Genomic DNA, 12,734 nt, shown 5'->3' with positions numbered 1-12,734 from the left:
CACACACACACACACACACACACACAATCACACATAGACACACACACCAGATCCTCAGTGACTGATGGTCAATTTTTACTATCAGAGATTAATTACCATGACAAAATGCAATACCAAATTTTAACAGTGAATTTGTAATTATGACAATACAACAGTAACTGCTATCAAAATAAACCGAGACGATGGGATTATGACTCCAATCATAACCTTTTATTAAAGGAGAGCATTTTATTGCAGCTTGGTTTTCAGACTAAATCTGTCTGCAGCTTCAGAAACAGGTCCAATGGTAATTAAAATCTGTCAGAGCTGAGTGTTTTAGCCCATTGTCTGCAGGACATATCCTTAAATTGCAAACCTGAATGAGGAAAAGTGCCAAAGCATTTCAAACAAAGAAACAATTAAGTTCCTTGGATTTTTAAAAACTTAATCAAATCTGTACTTTTGGAAATATGGCAGCTGGAAATGTTTTGACTCTAATTCAGTCCTTTTCAGCTGATTGTTTATGGAGAAATACACTTAAAAAATTTCACGCAACTCATTTCTGAATTGTTCCTGGTCAAAAGGACATCCTTCTTATTGAAATGACCTGAGTCCACACTCACAGTAGTGTCACCATAATCCCAGCAGACCATAGACTTGCTGTCTCATAGAGAGAGACGATTGGTGGTGAGTTTAACCCCAAGGGTCACCACACCTTAGGTGAGGGGTGTGACTGAGAAGGCAGGACCTTCATGGTAATCTCAAATAGAGTTGCAAGTTTCCAAGTCAGGAGAATTTGGGTGGAAAGTTGCTAAAACTGAAAAGGTTTGGGCCCATACTTCTCTACTTTTTTCCATTAGACCCTATTATGATACTTCAAAATTGTCATAACTCCACTGTAAAAAGTGGGAAGGTGGGGAAATATGACTCAAGGGAAGAGAGAGGATGGGGAGCAAAGACCTATGGGAGTAAGGTCATTGTGGGAGTGGAACTCCACAGCAGCCATTGCTGCGTTGGTGCTCATGACCTCAAATTTCAATCGCAACATATTTTGTTGTACAGACTTCACTTTAGGAAGTCTTGGTTTCGGTCATCAGAATTATGAAAGGTTTGTACAGCAAGCTTGTCTCCACAGTCCAAGGAAAAGAAACTGGGAGGCGTCAACTGTGTTGTGATTGTATACTTATTTCCATGGAATTTAGTATCTGTAAAAATATAGTGATAGGGAACAGGTTGAAACTTTGTTTTGCTGTTTGTATTACATCTTTCTAACTATATTTGTATGTGTATAATTTTGTTTCTTTTGCATAATAAACTCATGTTCTGTTGTTAATGAACATATGCAGCCTTTTGTGAATATGTTTCAGTGACTAACTACCGTGGTAACCAATTGGTAAAAATTACACCTGTGATCCACCAAGCTAGGTTTCATTCTAGTATCTGACCTGCCCAGAATTACCAAGATCTGGGGTCATAACAGGTGACAGATGTTGCAAATGAATTAGACCATAAGAACGTAACATACAGGAGCAGAATTAGACCATTTGGCCCATTGAATCTGCTGTCCCATTTGATCATGGCTGATATGTTTCTCATCCATTCTCCAGCCTTTTCCCTATAACCCTTGATCCTCTTACTAATCAAAAGAATATCCATCTCTGACTTGAAGATACTAAATGACGTGTCCTCTACAATCGCCTGTACAATGAATTTCACAGATTCACTACCCTCTGGCTGAAGAAATTCCTTCTCATCTCAGTTCTAAAGGGTCATCTCAGGTCCTAGTCTCTCCTGGTAGTGGAAACATTTTTTCCACATCCACTCTATCCAGGCCTCTCAGTATTCTGTAAGTTTCAGTGACATCCCCATCATCCACCCAAAATCCATCAAGTACAGATCTAGAGTCCTCAACCACTCCTCATATGAAAAGCCCTTCATCCCTGGGATCATTCACTCTTTGACCAGTACCTTCTGCAGCATCAGCAGTACATCCCTGCTCTCGTATTCTAGCCCTTTTGAAATGAATGCTAACATTGCATTTGTTTTCCTAACTGCCAACTGAACCTGCTTGTTAACCTTAAGAGAATCCTGAACTAGGACTCCTAAGTACCTTTTCTGAAGAAGGGTTTAGACCCGAAACGTCAGCTTTCCTGCTCCTCTGATGCTGCTTGGCCTGCTGTGTTCATCCAACTCTACACCTTGTTATCTCCTTAGTACCTTTGTGCTTCAGATTTCCAAAACCTTTCCCCCATTAGAAAACAGTCCAGGTCTCAATTCTTCCTACCAAAATGCATAGCCTCACACTTTCCCACATTGTATTCCATTTGCCACTTCTTTGCCCATTCTCCGAGCCTGTCCAAATCCTCTTCAGCCTCCCCAGTTCCTCAACATTACCTGTCCCTCTACCTATCTTTGTCTTATCTGCAAACTCAGCAACAATGCTCTCAGTTCCTTCATCCAGATTTTTAATGTATAACGTGAATAGTTTGATCCCAACACTGACTCCTGTGGAAATCCACAAGTCAAAGGCAGTCATCCTGAAAGAGACCACTTTATCCCTACTCTCTGCTTTCTGCCAGTTAGCCAATTCTCTACCTTGCCTCTAATACTATGGGATTTTATTTTATTTGGAGCCTCCTGTGCAGCACTTTGTCAGAGGCCTTCTGGAATTTTAAATAAATCACATTCTCCCTCCTTCATCTAACTCGCTCGTTACATCCTCAAAGAATTCTAAATGATTTGTCAGGATTGACCTCCCCTTGATGAAGCCTTGCTGATTCAGCCCTTTTTTTTTACCATGCACTCCCAAGTGCTCCACAATCTCATCCTTAATAATAGGTTCAAAAGTCCTACCAACATCTGAAGTCAGGCTAACTAGCCTATAGTTTCCAACCATCTGCTTTTCTTCCTTCTTAAACAGAGGTGTTTTATTAGCCATTTTTCAGTCCTCCACAATCTCCTCAGCTATCTCCTTCAGAACCCTGGGCTGTAGTCCATCCAGCCCAGGTGATATATCCACTTTCAGGCCTTTTAGCTTCTCCTTGGTGTTGGCCACTACATTCACCTGTGCTCCCTGACTCTCTTGAAGTTCTAGTGTGTTATCGATGTCTTCCACCATGAAAACTGATGCAAAGTACCTGTTCAGTTCCTCCAACATTTCTTTGTTCCCCGTTACTACTTCTCCAGCCTCATTTTCCAGTGGTCCAACATTCAGACTCGTTTCTCTCTTACTATCGAAAATAACTCTTGCAATCTTCTTTTATATTAGCGACTAGCTTACCCTCATATTTCATCATCTCTCCCCATAAAGGTTTCCCAATCCCCTGGCTTCCCACTAATCATCACCGCATTGTATGCTTTTCCATTTGCTCTTATGCTGTCTCTGGCTTCCATGTCAGCCATTGTCGCCTCTTCCTCCCTTGAGTACGTTTATTCTTCCTTGGGATGAATTTCAATTGTGCCTCCCAAATTACCCCTCAGCGTTTAAACTAGTTTGGCAGGGGGACTCTGAATAAGAGAGGGCCATCGAGAAATCAGGGGAAAATATATTAGCCATCGAGGGCAAGTTTACTATTCAGGGGCGGAGTAAAGGAAGGGAAAAGACTTTTGGTTTAAAGAGCATTTATTTCAACACACGAGGTCAAACTGGTAAGGCAGATGAGCTCAGAGCATGGATTGGCTCTGGGGAATGGGATATTATAGTTATAACAGAAAGATAGCTGAGAGAAGAGCAGAACTGGCAGCTCAATGTTCCAGGATACAGAAGCTACAGGCGTGACAGAAGTTCAAGTAAGCGAGGAGGGGGAGTTGCCCTTTTGATAAGGGAGGACATAACAACAGTGCTTAGACAGGATATTCTTAATGGGTCATTAAATGAGGCCATATGGTGAGAACTTAGAAACGAGATGTTGGGACTGTATTATAGACCCCCAAATAGCCAGCGGGTGCTAGAGGAGCAGATGTGTAGAGAGATTGCAGATACCTGTAGGAATAACAGAGTAGTATTGATGAGAGATTTTAATTTCCCCGTATTGACTGGGCCACCCAGAATGTAAAAGGCCCGGACGGGGTGGAATTTGTCATATGTGTGCAAGAAAGTTTCCTAAATCAATATGTAGAGGACCCTACTTGGGAGGGTGCAACACTGGATTTCCTCTTAGGAAACAAGGTCGGGCAAGTGACTGAAGTGTCAGTCGGAGATCATTTTGGGTCCAGTGACCATAACTCACTTAGTATTAACATAGCTTTGGAAAAAGATAGAACGGGTCCACAGGTTAAGGTGTTAATCTGGAGCAGGGCCAATTTTGGGGCTATTAGGCAGGATCTAGCAGCAGTCGATTGGGTGGGTCTGTTTGAAGGAAAAAGGACAACTAGCAAATGGGAGGTTTTTAAAAGTGTGATGTCAAGAGTCCAGGGACAGTATGTCTCTGTTAGGGTGAAGGGAAAAGCTGGCAGGTTTAGGGATCCTTTGATGACGAGGGATATTGAAGCTCTGGTCAGGAAAAAGAAGGCAGCATACATTAGGTTTAAGCTATCAAGCTCAAGTGAATCTCTAGATGACTATAAAAACTGCAGGAGCACACTTAAGAGGGAAATCAGAAGAGCAAAAAGAGGGTATGAGATGGATCTGGCAGATAAGGTTCAAGATAATCCCCAGAGGTTCTAAAGCTATGTTAAGAGTAAAAGAGTGGCTAGGGAGAGAATATGTCCCCTTAAAGATCAGCATGGCCGTCTATGTGTGGAGCCACAACAGGAGATGGGGGAGATTTTTAATGAATATTTCTCCTCAATGTTTACTGAGGAGAGAATCATGGATGATAAGGAAATAAGGGAAACAAGTGGGATGTTTTGGACCACATACATATTACCAACGAGGAAGTGTTTGCAGCCTTAAAGTGCATTAAGGTGGATAAATCCACAGGGCCTGATCAAATCCATCCTCTGGTGTTGTGGGAGGCTAGGGAAGAAATTGTAGAGGCTCTTGCAGGGATTTTTGCATCATCTTTAGCCACTGGTGAAGTTCCGGAAGACTGGAGGATGATTAACGTTCTTCATTGTTTAAGAAAGGTAGCAAAGACAAACCAGGGAACTTCAGGCCAGTGAACCTGACATCAGTGGTAGGCAAACTATTGTAGAAGATACTGAGGGACAGGAGCAACCAACATTTGGATAGTCAAGGTCTGATTATGGATAGTCAGCATGGATTTGTGTGCAGGAGGTCATGTCTCACAAATCTTTTAGAGTTTTTCAAAGAGGTAACCGAGAGGATAGATGAGCGTACGGCAGTGGATGTTGTCTATATGGACTTTAGTAAAGACATTGAAAAGGTCCAGCATGTCAGGCTAGTCATGAAGTTTAGGTCACATGAGATTCAGGGAGAACTAGTTTATTTTATTCAAAATTGGCTTGATGGTAGGAAGCAGAGGGAGATGGCTGAAGGTTGTTTCTCAGACTGAAGGTCTGTACTAGTGGTGTGCTACACAGGTCGGTGCTGGGACCTTTGTTATTTGTTATTTACGTAAATGATCTGAATGTGAATGTGCAAGGCATGATTAGTAAATTTGTGGATGATACAAAATTAGGAGGTATTATTGGTAGCAAGGAAGGTTATCAAAAATTACAGAGGGATCTTGATCAGATAGAGAAGTGGGTTGAGGATTGGCAAATGCAATTCAATACAGATAAGTGTGAGGTGTTGCACTTTGGCAAGTCAAACCAAGGATTTATACAGTAAATGGTAAGGTCCTGAGGAGTGTGGTGGAACAGAGGTACCGAGGAGTACAAATACATAGTTCATTGAAATCAGCATCACAGGTGGACAGGGTGGTGAAGAAGGCATTTAGCATGCTGGCCTTCACCGGTTGAGACATTGAGTATAGGAGTTGGGACGTTATCTTACAGTTGTATAAGTTGTTGGTGAGGCCACATTTGGAGTATGATGTGCAGTTTTGGTCACCCTGTTATAGGAAAGACATTGTTAAACTGGAAATTGTGCAAAGAAGATTTACGAGGATGTTGCCAGGACTAGTAGGCCTGAGTTATAGGGAGAGGTTGGCCAGGATAGGACTTTATTCCTTGGAAAGTAGGAGAATAAGGGATTACCTTATTGAGGTGTATAAAATCATGAGGAGCATAGATAGGATGAATGAATATTGTCTTTATCCCAGGGATGGGAATTGAAAATTAGCGGGCATAGGTTTAAGGTGAGAGGGCAAAGATTTAATGACAATCTGAGGGGCAACGTCTTCACACAGAGAGTGGTGCATATATAGAATCGGCTGCGAGAGAAAGTGGTTGAACAAAGAACAAAGAACAAAGAAAATTACTGCACAGAAACAGGCTCTTCGGCCCTCCAACCTGCGCCGATCCAGATCCTCTATCTAAACTTGTCGCCTATTTTCCAAGGATCTGTATCCCTCTGCTCCCTGCCCATTCATGTATCTGTCTAGATACATCTTAAATGATGTTATCGTGCCCACCTCTACCACCTCCGCTGGCAACGCGTTCCAGGTACCCACCACCCTCTGCGTAAAGAACTTTCCACGCATATCTCCCTTAAACTTTTCCCCTCTCACCTTGAAATCATGACCCGCAGTAATTGAGTCCCCCACTCTGGGAGAAAGCTTCTTGCTATCCACCCTGTCTATACCTCTCATTGAGGCAGGTGCAATAGCAACATTTAAAAAACATTTGGATAGGTACATGGATGGGAGGGGTCTAGAGACATATGGACTAAATGCAGGCAATTGGAACTAGCTGAGTGGGCACCATGGTCAGTTTAGACCAGTTTGGGCTGAAGGGTCTGTTTCCTTGCTGAATTACTCTATGACTCTATGACTCCAAAATCCTGCTATCACTGCTCCATCATCTTTCCTGCTAGGGTCCTCTTTCAATTCTGGAATAAGCTTCCTCCTGTACCCCCTGTGTTGTCAAATTCCGAATGAACGTCATCTACAAGTTTGCTGATGACAACTCTGTAGTGGAATGGATATCTAACAACAACAAGTCAAATTACAGAAGGGAGATAGAGAGCTTGGTGATGTGGTGCAATGAAAACAATCTGTCTTTCAACATTGGCAAAATGAAAGAACTGATCATCAACTTCAGAAAGAAAGGAGGAAAACATGCCCCATCTACATCAACGAAACTGAGGTTTACAGAGTGAAAAGTATCAATTTCCTCAGAGTGACGATAACCAACGAGCTGTCCTGGACTTACCACATAAAAGCGATTGTCAAGAACGCACAACAGTGCCTCTTCTTCCTCAGGTGTCTCAGGAAATTTGGCAGGTCCGTAAGGTCCCTCACCAACTTCTACAGATGCACCTTAGCAAGCATACTGTCCGGGTGCATAATGGCCTGGTATGGCAACTGCTCTGCCCAGGACCATAAGAAACTACAGAAGGTGATGTGCACAGCCCAGACCATCATGGAAGCCAATCTTCCATCCATGGACTTTATTTACATGGCTCGCTGCCGCAGAAAGGCAGCCAATATCATCAAAGACCCATCGCACCCCGGTAATGATCTCCTACAACCTCTTCCATCAGGCAGAAGATACAGAAGCCTGAACACACACACCAGCAGGAACAGCTTCCTTCCAGCCGTTATCAGACTGTTGATTGGACTCTAGCTTCAAATAATGTAACTTGCAATGTAACATGTCTGCTGCTAAATCTTTTTGATCTGTACATCCTTTGCTTGCTATGATCTGCCTGTAGCACTCGTAAACAAAGCTTTTCACTGTATTTCAGTACATGTGACAATAAAATCAATCAACCAACCAACTCTGGCCAGTTCGTCCCTCATGTTTTTGTAGTTAGTTGTACTCAACTGAAATGCCATTAAATCTGATTCCAGCTTCTCCTTCTCAAACTGCAGAGTAAATTCTATCAGGGTCGGAAAGACGGCGTATGGCATGTTTCTTTTTATTGGCCAGGGCATTGAGTAAAATAGTCAGAATGTCATGTTGCAGCTTTATAAGACTTTGGTTAATCCGCACTTAGAGTATTATGTTCAATTCTGGTCACTACATTACAGGAAGGATGTGGAGGCTTTGGACAGGGTGCAGGAGAGGTTTACCATGATGCTGTCTGGATTACAGAGTATGAACTATAAGGAGAGGCTAAAAAAAACTAGGGTTGTTTTCTCTAGAGTGGAAGATGCTGAGGGGAAACTTAATAGAAGTCTATAAAATTATGAGATGCATAGATAGGTTAACAGTCAGAATCTTTTTCCCAGAGCTTAAATGTCAAATACTAGGGGACATGTATGTGAGGTGAGAGGGGGAAAGTTCAAAGGAGATCCGAAAGGCAAATATTTTACACAGAGAATGGTAGATGTCTGGAACGTGCTGCCAGGAGTCATGGAAGCAGATATGATAGGGGATTTAAGCAGCTTCTAGATAAGCACATGAATATGCAAAGAATGGAGGGATAAGTGTAGGCAGAAGGGATTAGTTTAATTTGGTATCATGTTTGGCACAGCATCATGGGCCAGAGAGCCCATTCCTGTGCTGTACTGTTCTATGTTATATGTTCTAGATCATGGTCACTGCCCCTTAGAGACTGCTTCAACTTAAAACTCCATAATCGAGTCTGCCTATCCATATATTAGCCATATATCACTGCTGGAAAACTAAACCTTGTAGACTTACTGATATTTACAGCATAGTGGGAGGCCATTAAACCTATCATGTTCACACCAGTCAGCAAAGATGTTACTCCTTTAAGCCCATTTTCCAGCCCTTGACCCATATCTCTACTGACTATGGCAACGCAAATATTTCTGACTCAACCACCCCTTCAGGCTGTGATTTCCAGACTTCCACCACCCTCTGAGTAAGAACATTTCTTCTCAACACTCCTCTTAGCCTTCTTCCTCTTACGTTTAATCTATGCCTGTCATTATTGGCCTCTATACTAATTGAAAAAGTGCCTTCCTAACCACCTTATCTATGCACCTCATAATTCTTTGCACCTCTATCAGGTTCCTTCTCAACTTTTGCTGCTCCAAGAAAAATAACCCCAGCCTATCCAATCTTTCCTCATGGATCAGACCCTCTAGCCCAGGTAAATTTTCATTGCACCGTCTCTAGTGTAATCACATCCTTCCTATATTGTGGTGGTCAGAATTGCACAGGGTACTCAGGTTGTGGCTCAACCAGTATTTGACATAATTCCAGTATAGCCTTACTATTCTTGTATTTAATGTCTTTTCTAATAAAGGCTGGTATAAGAATGCCTTCTAGACCAATTATCTACCTGTCCTACCACACTCAATATCAGGAAAAAATGCACACCAAGGTCTCTTTGAACTTTAATGCTTTCCAGGGTCCCAGCATTCATAGTGTAGTCCCTTGCATTGTTATCCCTCTCCAAGTGCATCACCTCACAATTGCCAGGTTGCTCTGACATGCACTGTCCTCCTGACCAGTCCTTTAATAATCTGTCAATTATGATTATCTTCCTTATTATTTACTACCCTAACAATTTCCATGTCATCCATGAACATCTTGATCATAGCACCGACATTTAAGTCGAAATCATTAATGTACTCCACAAAAGTACAAGGGGCCCAGCACTGAACACTGCAGCTTTTCACTGGAAACAGACATCCAGTCCCAGAAACAGCCCTCAACCACCATTCTGTGCTTCCTGCCTCTCAGCTGATTTTGGATCCAAAGTGATGATTTGCCTTGGACCCTGTCAGTTCTTATGAAACAGAAAGATTCAAATTTGATTCTGGGACTGGTCTAGTTTTTCAATTTCAAGCAATAGGGGGTATCAGAGAAATGAGAAAGCAAAAAAAAAACCAGCAATTTTTTAAAGCTGTTTTTTGCATTTCAACTGTTTTCCTGGTCTCTTAGAATTAGAATTAGTTTTATTGTCACATATACTCACATGAGTACAGTGAAAAGTTTACAAGTTGCCATTACTGCACCATCTTACATACCAAGGTTCTTAGGTACAGAATCTTAAGTACAAATTCTTAGGATGAAAAGTGGAAAGATAAAGATATTAAAAGAAATCCAGCAATGAATTAGAAAAATAGAGAAATAAGAGTTCTCAATAACATTCCTTCCAATACAGGTCATGCTGAGCTTCACCTTAAGGCTAGGAGTCCACACTGAGGTTGGAAGTCCACACTCAGGCTGGAAGTCCATGTTGGCTTTCACCCCAGACGTCACCGAGGTAAAAAAAAACATGTTAAGAGACAGAAAAAGAGAAAAGAAACAGATGAAGCCGATGAGCTCAGGAGTCCTACTCCACCACCATCTTGGAAGTAGGGTCATGTCAGAGTGTAAACAGATTAAATAATATAGAACCAAGTATTATTATTTTCTTTTGTTGCCTGAATTGAACCTTGTCCCTTCATGCTCAATGTGGCCTTCCTTTTGTCACAAGTGCAATGATTCCTTTTGGTTTTCTTCATATGTAATGAGCTGCATGTTAACCTCTCTGTGCCTTATTGAGCAATGATAAGACCACAGCTATCTTTGTCAAAAGACTTCAGCTATAATGAAGTCAGGACGATAATAGTGGTCTCAACATAAGATTTGTCATGCATGGTATATGAATTGAAGAGAAACTATTGAAACTAATCATATTATTTTTCTTTACACTTTCCTTGATGCTGTCTAGGGAATAGTAAAGTAGGGTGACTTCTGGAAATAATGATGTAGAATAATTTTCTGAGCAGTCAGTAATTAATTGGTTAGAGCATTTTGTTAAGATTTTTCCATATTAGCTGCTGGAGTAAATTCATTCTACAGTCAAGTTTCAGTCTTATCCCCAAGCATACATATACTAAAACATGTTACAGCATAGATTAGCCAAGGGTGTCTATGTAGCCCCATGACCACAGGGATCTGAACCTTGGCAATCTGAACATAGAAACATAGCCCTATTTGTACTTTTGTTTCTTATTCAATCTTCTGTTTTGTTTTGATCTTGCAGCTTTGTTGGTTTGGAAAAAGCTGTATGTGGTGCAGTTGTATCTTAAAGGTGGCAAACTCACAAATCAGAATATCAGTCCTTATCAGCAATTTAGAGAGATATAAATTAACAATAACGGATGGTGAATTCCTATGCACTTGCTTGTCTGCTGTAGCTTTGGCACAAGTGCCATGAAAACCATAAGAAAATGCCATAAACACCATTTAGTCATTACTCCAGAGTTTCTGCTACACAGAACATATTCTAAGCAGTAAGGAAAGTCCATGTAGAATATGCATCTTTGTGAATCGAAGCTTCATCTGTGTTTTTGGAACTCTCTTGCAAACATTTATACAGCCTATGAAGACAAAAAATGTAAACTATCCGATAAAATCTCCACAAGAGCTTTCTTCTTTCTCTGCTGCAGAAGCATATCCTGATGGGCTGAATGGCCTCCATTTCTGTTATAATGACTCAGTGGCTGACTCCATGAACATGCTATCAGAATCAGTGTGACATTTCTATGTCCCAAATTCAATATTACAATAATCTCCCTTCGTGAGAGTGATGGCAGTACCAAGATAGAGCAGTTATGGACTGTTTTCTATTGTAAAATGAGTTTATGCTGTGCATTAGAGCAGCTATGACTTAGAGAATTCTGTCATAAATACCTCAGATACACTTAGGTAGGTGAGTCACTGAATTTGTCCATTTTGTTGAAGTTGAATGCTGGTTACGGATGTAAAGGGCTGTATTCTAACTATTTGTCTTCTTCCCGAGTATCCTTAGTAGTTTTCCTGCTAGATGGCTTGCCATGACTACTAATTCCTTTGTTATTGCTTCTGTTAAATTCCCTGTCACAGTTACAGATTGAACCAACACTGGAGTCATCTTGCGGTCCTAGCTTCAAAGTCTTACTTTTAGTTATCTGCAAACATATTCACATGAATCATGCCAACACCAAGCTTCAGTGAAGTCTATCTATTTGCCCTTCAACATAAAATCTTAGCAGGAAATTACTGCAGATGCTGGAGTCTTTACTGAAAACAAAGGATTGGAGATCACAGTGGGTCAGGCTGAATTCATGGAGAGAAAGCAAGCAACATTTTGGGTCAAGATGACTCTTCATCAGACTCAAAATGTTAGCTTGTTTTCCCTCAATGAATGCAGCCTGACCTGTTGTGATCTCGAGCAGTTTTTGCTTTCAACATAAAATCTTAAATGAGACAAAAATACTTTCAATTCATCATCAGTGGGACTAAAACCATTCCCTATAGTTCATTCAAGCACTTACATTCTCTGATAACTTCCTTGGCTGGCTTTTAAAGTTTTCTATAGGCCTCCGAAAAGTTCCAGAGATGTAGAGGAAAAGATTGTAAAGATGATTCTGGATAGGAGCGAAAGTAACAGGGTAGTTGTTATGGGGGACTTTAACTTTCCAAATATTGACTGGAAACGCTATAGTTCGAGTACTTCAGATGGGTCAGTTTTTGTCCAATGTGTGCAGGAGGGTTTCCTGACACAGTATGTAAATAGGCCAACAAGAGGCGAGGCCACATTGGATTTGGTACTGGGTAATGAACCAGGCCAGGTGTTAGATTTGGAGGTAGGTGAGCACTTTGGTGATAGTGACCACAATTCGGTTACGTTTACTTTAGCGATGGAAAGGGATCGGTATATAACGCAGGGCAAGAGTTATAGCTGGGGGAAAGGCAATTATGAGGCGATGAGGCAAGATTTAGGATGCATAGGATGGAGAAGGAAACTGCAGGGGCTGGGCACAATTGAAATGTGGAGCTTGTTCAAGGAACAGCTACTG

The sequence above is a fragment of the Rhincodon typus genome, chromosome 10, assembly GCF_021869965.1.
Source record: "Rhincodon typus isolate 14 chromosome 10, sRhiTyp1.1, whole genome shotgun sequence".
NCBI classification, from domain to species: Eukaryota; Metazoa; Chordata; class Chondrichthyes; order Orectolobiformes; family Rhincodontidae; genus Rhincodon; species Rhincodon typus.
This window is presented reverse-complemented; position numbering follows the sequence as displayed.